Source organism: Pygocentrus nattereri, chromosome 17 (assembly GCF_015220715.1).
Source record: "Pygocentrus nattereri isolate fPygNat1 chromosome 17, fPygNat1.pri, whole genome shotgun sequence".
NCBI classification, from domain to species: domain Eukaryota; kingdom Metazoa; phylum Chordata; class Actinopteri; order Characiformes; family Serrasalmidae; genus Pygocentrus; species Pygocentrus nattereri.
The window spans coordinates 35,353,791-35,366,157 of record NC_051227.1 but is presented as its reverse complement, the minus strand read 5'-3'; the positions used below and the strand labels follow the sequence as shown (position 1 = coordinate 35,366,157).

General features: G+C 40.2%; 1 protein-coding gene across 2 annotated transcripts in view; it reads left to right on the top strand.

Moving 5' to 3' along the window:
• The window catches only part of grik4 (glutamate receptor, ionotropic, kainate 4), a 598,764-nt gene that overhangs the window by 123,025 nt on the left and 463,372 nt on the right, over positions 1-12,367 (top strand). For both annotated transcript variants that reach the window (XM_037546764.1, XM_037546765.1), the window contains exon 2: positions 6,371-6,524. The gene's annotated coding sequence lies outside the window, so the exon portion shown is untranslated. The remainder of the gene's footprint in view (positions 1-6,370; positions 6,525-12,367) is intronic.

The following is a 12,367-nucleotide window of genomic DNA, read 5'->3' as shown; positions in this document are numbered from 1 at the left end:
GACCTCTCACATCAACAAGGCGTTTTTGTCCACACAACTGACCGCTCACTGGACATTTCCTCTTTTTTGGACCATTCTCTGTAAATCCTAGAGATGGTTGTGCGTGAAAATCCCAGCAGATCAGCAGTTTCTGAAATACTCAGACCAGCCCGTCTGGCACCAACAACCACGCCACGTTCAAAGTCACTTAAATCCCCTTTCTTCCCCGTTCTGATGCTCGGTCTGCACTTCAGCAGGTTGTCTTGACCACCTCTACATGCCTAAATGCATTGAGTTGTGGCCGTGTGATTGGCTGATTAGCTATTTGTGTTAACAAGCAACTGAACCTAATATACCTAATAAAGTGGCCGGTGAGTGTAGTTCATCCCAAAGGTGTTTAATTGGGGGCCGAGCCCAACTCCGGAAAAACAGTCCCACACCAATAATCCCCCCTCCACCAAACTTTACACTTGGCACAGTGCAGTCAGACAGGTATTTAATTCAAGTTTATATAGCGCTTTTTTTCAATGATGTTGACACAAAGCAGCTTTACAGAAGCTTGAAAACATATAGTTATAACATATATCCACCAATGAGCAAGCCAGAGGCGACGGTGGCAAGGAAAAACTCCCTCAGTCTGGAGGAAGAAACCCTGGGAGGAACCAAGACTCACAAGGGGAGACCCATCCTCCTTTGGTCAAACAGTGTTTACAATTTAATAAGCTAAATACCAAATAAAAGCTAAGAGGATCTCTGTTTGAAGACTGGATGGTAAAGCTTTAGGAACTGCACTGGTAGAGGCGGTCTCTTACTGAGTCCCATCCTATCTCAATGCTGGTACTTCTGGATGGCACAGTAATGTTATTGAGGGTGTTGCAGTTGGCACAAATGAAGAGGAGAGTGGGTTGGTGATGGCAAGGAGGAGGTCCTGATGGTCAGTCTTCCAACAGCGTTCAGCAGGATGGGAGGGCAGTCATTATCTCAGGAAGAGTAAAGAGACAAAATTAGTTCTGGTCAGGAGTATGACTGTAAGAAATATGATTTCCACCAGAGTGTGGCTGGTGACGCCAGCAGATATCAGCATAAACTAAAAGGAGAGAACCAGAAGGTAACATAGATACGAGAGAACCCTGAGACACTGGGATCCCCCCACTCCACCATCATCAAACCTGTGTGATCGCGTGAAGTGGTGGGTCAACAGCACCAATATCTCAGTTTACTATAAGCCTCTATGTCCATGAACCCCAGAATCTCCTGCCTTTATCTAAAGGGGAAGGCTAATTATCAAAAGCTAAACTAAGCAAATGTGTTTTCAGTCTAGACTTAAAGGTTGAGACTGTGTCAGAGTCCCGAACATTAAATGGGAGATTATTCCACAATTTGGGGGCTTTGTAAGAAAAAGCTCTTCCACCCATTGAAGTCTTCTGAATTTTAGGAACCATGTGATCTGAGTAAACGAGGCTGTTCATAATGGGAAATAAGATCTTACAGGTACTCCGGTGAGAGACCATGCAGGGCTTTATACGTCAGTAAGAGAATTTTATAGTGAATACGGAATTTGATCGGAAGCCAGTGTAACGCTGATAAATCTGGGCTGATGTGATCAGATTTCCCGGTTTTAGTGAGAACTCTAACTGCAGCATTCTGAACTAACTGAAGTTTATTTAGGCTCCTGTTGGAGCTTCCTGACAACAATGCATTACAGTAGTCTAGCCTTGAAGTTATAAAGGCATGTGCCAGTTTTTCAGCGTCATGTAGGGATAACACATTTCTTAACTTTCAAATATTTTGGAGGTGAAGAAACGCTGTCCTTGTAATATTACCTATGTGTTGATTAAACGTTAGATCTGAATCAATCATCAAGATTTTTAACTACTGAACCAGGTATTACAAAGAAGTCAGAAAGATTTAACATTAAATCTGAGCATTTCTTCTGAGCAGCCTTTGGACAAAGAAGAAGAACTTCTGTTTTATCTGGGTTTAAAAGAAGGAAGTTCTGCAGCATCCAGTTTCTTATATCTTTTACACAATCTTCTATTTTATTTCATCTGGATTTATCTTCTGGTTTGGCTGATATGTACAGCTGTGTATCATCAGCATAGCAGTGGAAACTAATTCCATGTCTATTTATATCTAAGCCTAATGGTAACATGTATAACGTGAATAACAGAGGACCTAAAACAGAACCTTGTGGAACTCCATATTTCACTTTTGTATAATTAGATGATACATTATTTAATTGTATGAACTGAAACTGGTCAGTGAGGTAGGACGTGAACCAGGATAACGCTATTCCTCTAGTCAAGTCTAGACAAGTACCGTTCTCCTGGCAACTGCCAGACCCAGAGTCATCCATCAGATTGCCAGACTTAGAAGCATGATTCGTCACTCCAGAGAACACATCTCCGCTGCTCTAGAGTCCAGTGGTGGCGCTTTACACCACTGCATTCAATGCTTTGCATTGCACTTGGTGACGTAAAGCTTGGTTGCAGCTTCTCAGCCATGGAAACCCATTCCATGGAGCTCCCTGCGCGCTGTTCTTGAGCTAATCTGAAGGCCACATGAAGTTTGGAGGTCTGTAGCAATAGACTCTGCAGAAAGTCAGCAACCTCTGCTCACTATGCACCTCAACATCTGCTGACCCTGTGCTGTCATTTTACGTGGCCTACCACTTGAGCTGCTGTCGTTCCCAGTCGCTTCCACTTTGTTACAATCCCACTGACAGTTGACTGTGGAATATTTAGTAGTGAGGAAACTTCATGACTGGACTTGTTGCACAGGTGGCAGCCTATTACTGTACCAGGCTGGAATTCACTGAGCTCCTCAGAGCGACCCATTCTTTTACACATTTGTAGAAGCATTCTGCCTAGGTGCTAGGTTTTATACACCTGTGGCCATGGAAGTGATCAGAACACCTGAATTCAATTATTTGGATGGTTGAGTGAATACCTTTGGAAATATATAGTGTATCCATCAGATTAATGGTAAAATTGCAAAAATAACCCAACTATTGAGCTAAAATCCAGGTGTCCTAATTACAGTTCTTTGAATCAGCTTATATATAAGAATGAATATTTGTGAATACATGAATATTTAGGAAACTGCTAAAGTCACATAATGATCTTATATTATAGCCCATGGAAACCCCACTCTACTATTTCAGTACTGTGGTGTTGCAGGAAGACTGCAGGGGCTCTATATTAAATGAAAGCCTTGGAGAGTAAAACTACACTGAATTGATTAGCAGTTAGAAGTTAAGAGGTTTTATTAAGGAAAGTGCTAAAGAATGACTGTCAGGTCTAATTATTTAATTATAAAAATATATTGCCAAATTGTGTCGTGGGGCCTTTAGAATGCTAATCAGTGCCAAAGTTTCTCTATTCTGAGCACATGAGACACATCCATTAGCAACCCGCAGGAATCACAGTTAAAGTGAGGCTTTGAAGTTTAGCATCTCTCTGAAGTTAATCAAATTTTGGGTCACATCCTACCCTTCACAACAGGACCTGAATGGAAAAACACATGAACATCCAAAAAACAAAGCGGAATAAATTTTCATACTAATTGAAGTGATAGAAAAAAAGAGGCGCAAGGTTTGGTTTTGTCCTCCTGTGTCGTGTATTTCTTATATTATTAAGTCACATCTGATTAACTCTTAAAATCAGCACTGAATATTAGTCAGTACATTTGAGATGAGTGAGTTAAGTCTGTAGGACATTGTAAATGCAGTGGTTTATGTTGATTAGGCCTAATATAATGCAGAATAAAGACACTCCTCCCTTACAAAAAGTAAAGCAGTAGTATAATATGTAACATAAGTTTTAATATATACTCTTTACTCCCCAGGCCATATTGTCCATACAAATGAAACACGTAAATCAACAAATTTACAAATATCTGCCTATTCAGCCAATAGCAGTTTAGTCCCACCCACTCACGCTGAAATTGTAAGGAGTGTTTCAGCCCATGCTGCTTTTTAAACAACACGCAATACACGTCAGCCAGTCAGAACACAACTCATTTATACTACAGTATGAGTTTGTAATCACTTCTGATATATATAATTCATGTTATTTTGTTTGTTTTGCCCCCCCTGCTACGTTAAATCCAGCAAATAAACAGTAACTGTGCATTAAATTGGGAAGAAGTGTGTTCTGTGTAGAAGATGTGAACTTATTTTCAATTAGAAAAGCAACAAAACATGAAATTTGACCGGGGCACCCTTGTAAAAACAAAACAAAGAAAACGTATATAAGATTTATATACTTATAAGGGACTGTAGCAAAACCAGCTTCTTTAACTCTAAGAGTTATGTTCATATGTACAAGGCAAATGTAAGATATGGGGCTTTTAATGTTGCATTTAATAGTTATGATTATCTATAGTGACTTGCATGATGTGACTGTGCACTTAAAACCCTCTGTTACTCAAGCATGAGATGGAAAGAAGCAATGAAATGGAGTTTTGTGTTGCCCTTTGGAGTCAATAGAGTAATATGGGAACAACAAGACTGACATTTCCATGTTAATGCATGCATTTATGGCATACAGGTTATGTAATAACTAAGCAGTGGGTAAATACACTTTAGTCAGGCAATAATGTGACTAGACTGTGGAATGTATTCAGTGGTTTGTTGCACTGTGCTGGTGCCAAGGCATTTTTAGGACAGCTTAGTGCACGGGCCAGTTGCTTAACCTAAGGCTTAGCAGCATGGCAGGAGACCAACACACAGCACGGATGGTAATATCAGTTTAAAGAGAAAGAAAATGCGTAAATGAGCCATGGGTAATTAAGCTTTGTGGCCTGTTTCATATGCTGTTAGCCACCGACTTCCTCTACTTGGCTAATGCCTGTGATTTATGCTGAGTGCTGGAGATATGAGCTATCGTGTCGGAGTGGACCTGGTAGCGCAGCAGGGGCAGTGACCGGCCTGAGGCCAGTCTCTCTGGCAATCATCCAGCTAGGGACAGACCAAATGTACAGATATCTGAGCTCATGTTAGTATTTGTTCACTTCACTGGGTGTTCAAATAAGGCATGTGTAGTAGTGACGTATAAGTGTTCATTATAGCATGATTGGCTGTTGTAGTGTTGATATCTATGGAAGTCCAGAGAGGCTATAAGGTAGTTACACATTTCTGAATTGTTATCTTGAGATAACAAGTTAATTATCTTGTGATCTCAATAAAACAACTTTATTTTGAGATCATTTCATTATCATGTGGTCTCAATAAAACAACTTTATGTTTTATTGTCATAAGATAATTAACTCATTATTTCAAGATAGCCTTCCAGAAAATCATAGCAACAGCTCATGGCCTCTCCGAACGTCCTTAAATATCACAGAAGGCTGCAGTGAACAGACAAAGCCTCTTACCAGCCACACTGTGCTGGGAGCATCTTGACCAATCACAGTTCCAGATGAGCGTTTGTGTGGTTGTTTTGATAGTCATGCATTCATTTAATCGTAAAGCTAAAGCTAAATGTGTTTTAGCACTGAGCGTGGTATGCTGAACAATAAGGAATGTTGGGACACAAGTGGCTGTTATCATGTCACGTCAAGCAAAATGACCACATCTAAATAGAACTTTTTATAAAAATATTTCAGAATACTATATAGAATTGCTATAGTTGTGCTGTGCATGTTTTACAGTGGGCGTTCTTCCTGTAGCCCAATTGATGGAATGTTTCAGAAGAATTCCACCTATTTCTCCGAATCTTATTTCTCGTCAACTGAATTCTGCAGAAACTCACACTCTTGGATGTCTTTACAGTGTTGATGGGAACTAGGTGCTGCAACATCTACAAGACGGATGTAGCTTTGTACTTATTATACAAAATGACCAGTGAACCTACATATCTTGTGAGTGTTTATATGTAATGTTGATCATAGTGAAATAGTGGACTGGTTTTCTTTGGGGACTATTTTTTTCTTGTCACACCCTGCATGTTCCTCTCGTGAAAAGATTCAAAATGATACATTTTACAGAAAAACCTTATCTCCAAGCTATCATAACATGATGTGGCCTGATGTCTCAGACGTCAGGCAGTGCATTTGGTCTTTGAATTTAATGGATCACAATTCTGACTTGGCCAATTTCTCAAGATCAAAGCATTTCACATTAGCCCACTCTGTATCTTAACTAGAATCTGAAATTTAAAGAAAATGATACATGCCGCTTTAAATCATATATTCTCACAATTTTTGCTCCATTCCTATAAGTTGAGATGCAGAATGTGGGCTGTCTGAGAGCCCCCGAGCACCACTTTGACAGCCACTGTCTTTTGCTAGAACCTTTCAGTGTTTTGTCTATTATTAATAACAGTGTAACAATGCTTTATGAAGTTGTAAAGAGCAAAATGGTTATAATGGCTGTCCTTGCTTATCACAGGTCATTTCCTGCGGCTGCAGACGGCTGGGTGGGCTGAGTGTGGAGGGGCCCTGTGATGTGGAGCGCTGCATAGGAGCCGCGTGGCCGTAGATCAACCTGCTGCTGCCGCCAGTGCTCAAGATGGAGTAAAGCCTCCCGCCTCCGGAGATCAAAGGTACGTGATGTGATGTGCCGCAGTCAGCCCCCGAACAACTGCCCTGTCCAATTTGATCGCCATATTCCACAGAAGGGCAGGCTCACGTCCAGAGTTTGTTTCTTCCCATATGTGGTGGACGGCCATTAGCAGCTGTTGAATATTTATGATCGCAGCAATAAGGTAGAGGGAGCGACGTGTGCTGTGCTTAATTGTGCCTCGGACGTCTGGGTTTTTCAAGGCTGGGCAGGTAGTGACAGACGGTAAACAATGGCGCTCTGCTCCAGCGTGTCCCTCTCTGGTGTTTAGAAACCTGCCATGTTAGCCGCGCCAAGACGCAGCAGAGGGGCCAGATTAATTGTGGCGATAACTGTAGCACAGATTTATGGCTGGAGGCGAAAAGCAAGGAGAGAGTGTGGAGAAAAGAAGCACCCTGAGGCGAGTTTACCTTCCTTGTGACTAAAGGAGTTGATGGGAGCCATTGCTGACATAAGAGTCTGCTTATATTAAAGGCTAGTACATTTCCTCCCTAATGAAAGGTTTCACAACTGGTCATGTTTATAGACAAAACCGTAGTTATATGTCTGCCAATATTTTATGCGCTTAAAATGGCTTTTTCTATGACAGTGTTTTAGGGCCACTGTTAATAAAAATAAAAATAGCAAACTTTGAGAAACAAAGTCATCATTTCAAGAAAAAAGTTGTAATATTTTGAGAAAAAAGTCATACGCTGTGGTGTTTCGAGGATTAAAGTCATAATATTTCGAGAATAAAATCTTACTATCCAGTAAAATGAGGGTCGTTGAGGAGCTGGTGGATTCCACCCGTAATGAAATGCTCTCTCCTGGCACATCACCGCCAGCCTGTTATTAGTATAAGAAATGGCTGCAACGGCTGAGCAGGAACCTGTGTTTATCTTGAATAAAGAACCAGACAGATTTTCGGAGGAAAATGTCTCTCTGTTTTGCTGAAGGAGAATCACAGGCAATGACCGTCTACATGCCTATCAGTGGCTATATCTCTGTGTCATTCAAAGAAGGCATGAAGTTTCACAGGCAATGAGAATGATAATGAAAATGATCGATCCACAAAGAGACAGGAGTGTGTGGGACTCCGGCAGAAGTACAGCATCTGAGACCCCATCGCATCGTGGAAGCCCTCTACAGTTAGACCACTTTATCTTCCAAATATTACGACTTTTTTCTTAAAGTCTACTGGTTTTATTTTTATTAAGAGTGGCCTATCTTTCTGTATGAATGCACATTATCCTCAGCTCTTCTCAGAGGATGAAGTTGCATAAGGTTGCGTACGTTAGGTTGATATTAAAGTAGATCACCTTATAATTTAAGTGGTTTGGCAAAAATACCCAATGTGCAGGATATTCTCTTTACACTTGCTGATCAGCTGAGACAAGTTTGATGTCTGAAGCTACGAGGCTAATGGTGCTTATAAATAATGGAAGTTCATAAACACTAATTTATGTGCTTTCTGGTGCTGTATGACATGCTGTCAATAAACAGCCATTTCCACAACGACGGGCGCTTTTGCTTGTTTAAATTTTTAGAAAATTTATCTTAATAAAAATTCATTGTAAGTATCAGAGTCTGTAATATTGATAATGAGCTATATTTTACATGAGAACATTGGCAAGTGAGAGCTAATCACTGGACATTGATAGCAGTGTTATGAATATCTTCTGGACTTTTCACCCTGATATAGAAGGTAGAGGTGAAACATTCCATCAATTGGGCTACAGGAAGAACGCCTACTGTAAAACATGCACAGCACAACTATGGCAATTCTATATTGTATTCTGAAATATTTTTATAAAAAGTTCTATTTAGATCTGGTAATTTTGCTTACACAAATCATGTACTTGAGTTAAAGTCGAGACACCCAAGGTAAAATATTACCCCAGTAAAAGTAGAAGTTCCTCCCTTTAGACCTCCACTTGAGTAAAAGTACTAAAGTATTTACCTTCAAATGTACTTAAGTATAAAGTAAAAGTACTAAAAGAGGAATTCTGGCTCTGATGTCCTGTTATCATTTTTATAACCAGACTGGCTTCATGAACTCATTTCAGGTGAAAGTCCTCCAGCGTCTCTCTTGGTAAACCAGTCTTTTAATAGAACGTCATTAATTAGTGACGCTGACGTCTATTAAAATGATCAGAAGCACAAAACACTGAAGGTAAACAGGTTCCATCAGGGAGAACCGAGTGGCTCTGAAATCACTTTTTACACACAAGCAAAGTTTCAGTTTCAGATTTATTTACAACTTAGTTCCAAGTTTAAGTTGAATAAAAACTGGCTTTAAACTCAGGATCACAGATGAGCTCCTTTACTATGTTGATCTGTAGGCGTCTGTTCATAAACATAAACCAGCCCAAACTAATTTACTATAAAATGAAAGTGTTTGTATGAATTCAGGAAAAAAGAAACGCGCCAGTCTCGATTTACTTAGTTACTGTCCACCACTGATAGAAGGTTGGGAAGTGGGAAGGCAGGAGACAAAGGCACTTATTAACTTCCATACTAGAGTTCTTTTTAAAGCAGAATCCAGTTTGATGCAGTATGTAGCAAAACTGCACATATTAATAACAAGCCTACAAGCCAGTAGTGCTCACCTCATAACAAAATGTGACAAATTTTAGCTTCAACAGCTGTTGGCTGACATAATACATCTTTCTGGCATGCAGTGATGCCTCAGTATTTTTAGAATTTGTGGCCTCGTTCACAGAATGTTCATTTTGTCATCTTTGCCCTTTGTTAGTTTAACGGTGCTTCGTGGCTTTTAGTGCTGAACAGTGACAGTTCAGCAATAGGGAGTTTGTCTAATAGCCTGCTTTAGCCGCTTTTGAACATCAAAGTTCTCCCCAAAATGTATTCTGTGACTTTCAGGATGACCCCTTTGAGAGCTGGACTCAGTTGCTGAATCTGCCTGTCAGTTCTGGCTCTGACCACACCAGCCCAGTGTCACATGATGTGTGCCTCAAATCTCTGAATGCCCATTATCTGTATCTGGACACGTAGTCCTAGAGCATATCAGCTTTGAAAGTAGAGCAAAAGCTTTGTACATTTCCCTCCATGTCACAGCAATGAAATTAAATGAGGAAACTGTTGATTTTGCAATGCGGCATGAGTTATATTAGAAAAGTCAGCTATTTATTGGAAAACGGGAGCACACGGAGAGAATATGAAAAAGGTCTGAGATCATTGAGAGGCCTCTCAGTAGCCACCTGCTGTGCTGTGAGAGAGCAAAAGCAAAAAAGAGAAATAAAGACTCAAATAAATCAGAGCGACCACCACGTCTCATAAAATCAGAATGCAATAACAATTTCTCCGAAAACGCATTTCCGCTGAAGGCAGATGATGCAACGCTGTTAAAAATGGTTTGGAATAGATATTCTGCAAGACCCATTAGTGAATACTCCATAACTTTTAAAACTGCGTTGTTAGATATTTGTGTCAACACTTGACTTCTAATGCAATAATGCGCTTTACTTATAATGCACATCTTTGTGCAAGGGCAGCATAATTGGCTTTCACTCAAGACGTTGGCCAGACCTTCCAAGGTTACAAAATAATTGCTCTGTTGTCGTGGCTAATGCAAGCCATTTCTAAATCTGTTTCAATTAGAATCAAATCACAAAGGACAGTTAGAAGTTGATTTAGTTCCAACGGAAATACCTGAACACTGGAGAAAGTTCATAGGCAACTGACAGAGCTGGAGGAAAAGTTTTCAGCATTTAAGAGTTCATGTATCTCTAATTGGTGGTAGTAGTGTGAAATTTGTTTCGTGTGAACAGCTGCAAATAAAACACTCATGTCTGTCTGATTATGCTAAATGATACACTATATGGACAAAACTATTGGGACGTCTACACTCTACAGGACATTTATGACATCCCATTCTAAATCCTTAGCCATTGATATGGAGCTATAACAGCTTCCATCTCTCTGGGAAGCTTCTTACAAGATTTTGAAGTGTGTCTGTGAATTTTTGCCCATTTGTCCAGAAGAGCATTTGGATGAAAGGGCCTGACTTGCAATCTCTTCTACATCAATCTCACCCAGCCCTACCTTTATGAACCTTGCTTTGTGCAGTGGCTCACAGTCATGCTGGAACAGAAAAGTCTTCCCCAGATTGTTCCCACAGTGTTGGAAGAATATTTATCCAAAATATCTTGGTCTGCTGAAGCATTAAGATTTCCCTTCAATGGAGCTAAGGGGCCTAGGCCAACCCCTGAAAATCAAACCCATAGCATTAACCGTCCTCCACTAAACTTTACAGTAGGCACAATGGCTTTAGTTTAATGATTTCCTGGCATTCGCCAAACCCAGACCTGCCGATCAGATTGCCAGAGAGAGAAACATGATTAGTCGCTCCACAAAACACGTTTTAGAATTCAGCTCTTTAGAATGACCTGTTCTTTTACAAATGTGTGTAAAATCAGACTGCATGGCTAGGTGCTTGGTTTTTTTCACACCTGTGGCAATTGCACTAAATGAAACACCTGTATTCAGTGATGAAGAGGTGTGTCCCAATACTTTTGTCCATATAGTGTATGTATTTACAAATCAGAAAAAGGTATGACCTCATGAAGCTGATTCAGAGAATGCCAAGAGGTGTGTAAAGATTTTAGTTGGTTTAACACTTTTTTGGTTACCGATGTCCAGGGAGAGAAACAGTTGCTCCATGTCCAAACAATGAGTGTATATATCATATATAATGAAAGAATCCAAATCCTCTGGGATTGTAGCCTCTCATTCTCTCTGTCTCTCGTTCCCATTCATGCAGCTTGTAGATTCTTGTTACAGTAGAGGCTACTGAAGGGAGCAACTTTTGCTATTCCTTTTGTTGATTTATCTGTTGGTCTCCGGCCAGCACTGTCCAGTGTAGTCTGTTAAAATTGTGGCAGGTGTAGCTTTAAAAGCCATTTGAAAGCTGTATTTAAACAAATCTATGAAATTTGGGAAATGGATGACTGTTTTAAGGCCTTTGCATAGAAAGGTCAAGGCTTTTACACGAACTTGCTATGCTAAGCTCATGGTAGCAGTTCACACTGTCATTAAGTTAAGTGATACTTTTTTAATCCCACTAAACGGGGAAATTCCACCTCCGCATTTAACCCATCCGTGAAGTGAATCACCACATACACTCTAGTGAATACACACACACTAGGGGGCAGTGAGCACACTTGCCCAGAGCGGTGGGCAGTCCTATCCACAGCGAGCAATTGGGGGTTAGGTGTCTTGCTCAAGGACACCTCAGTCATGGACTGTGGGTGCTGGGGATTGAACTGGCAACCTTCTGGTCACAGGGCCAGCTCCCTAACCACCAGCACTCAACTGCCCCAAAAGGCATTATAAGCAAGAGGGGAAAAATGAAATGCAAAGAAGTTTTGATGAATCATGTAATGTTTATGTAAATGAAAAAATGATTAAAATCTTTGTGTTACATACAAAAGAATGGCATGCAAAACAGAAGCAATATTACCAGTGGACTTTTGGACTGTGTGTATGTTTGCAAACTGTGTGTGTGTGTGTGTGTGTGTGTGTGTGTGTGGGTGTGTGTGTGTGTGTATGTGTGTTCCAGATTCTACTCAAAGCACCACATTGATGTGTTGAATATTATCGACAGCACGCTTGATTTAACATAGTGATTTGTTGATTAGCCAAACCAGGTATTGCATGATAACTACAAATAATGCTGAGCTTTCACAGGGAGAAGTTAGGAAATGACTAAACAAACACATTGATGTACATAAAAAAATGTGATATTAATGTTATTTGTATTTATTTTAATGGTACTGTTTTTTTTCTGAGCAAGTAAAAACGTACTGCTCAGATAAATAGCTTTAA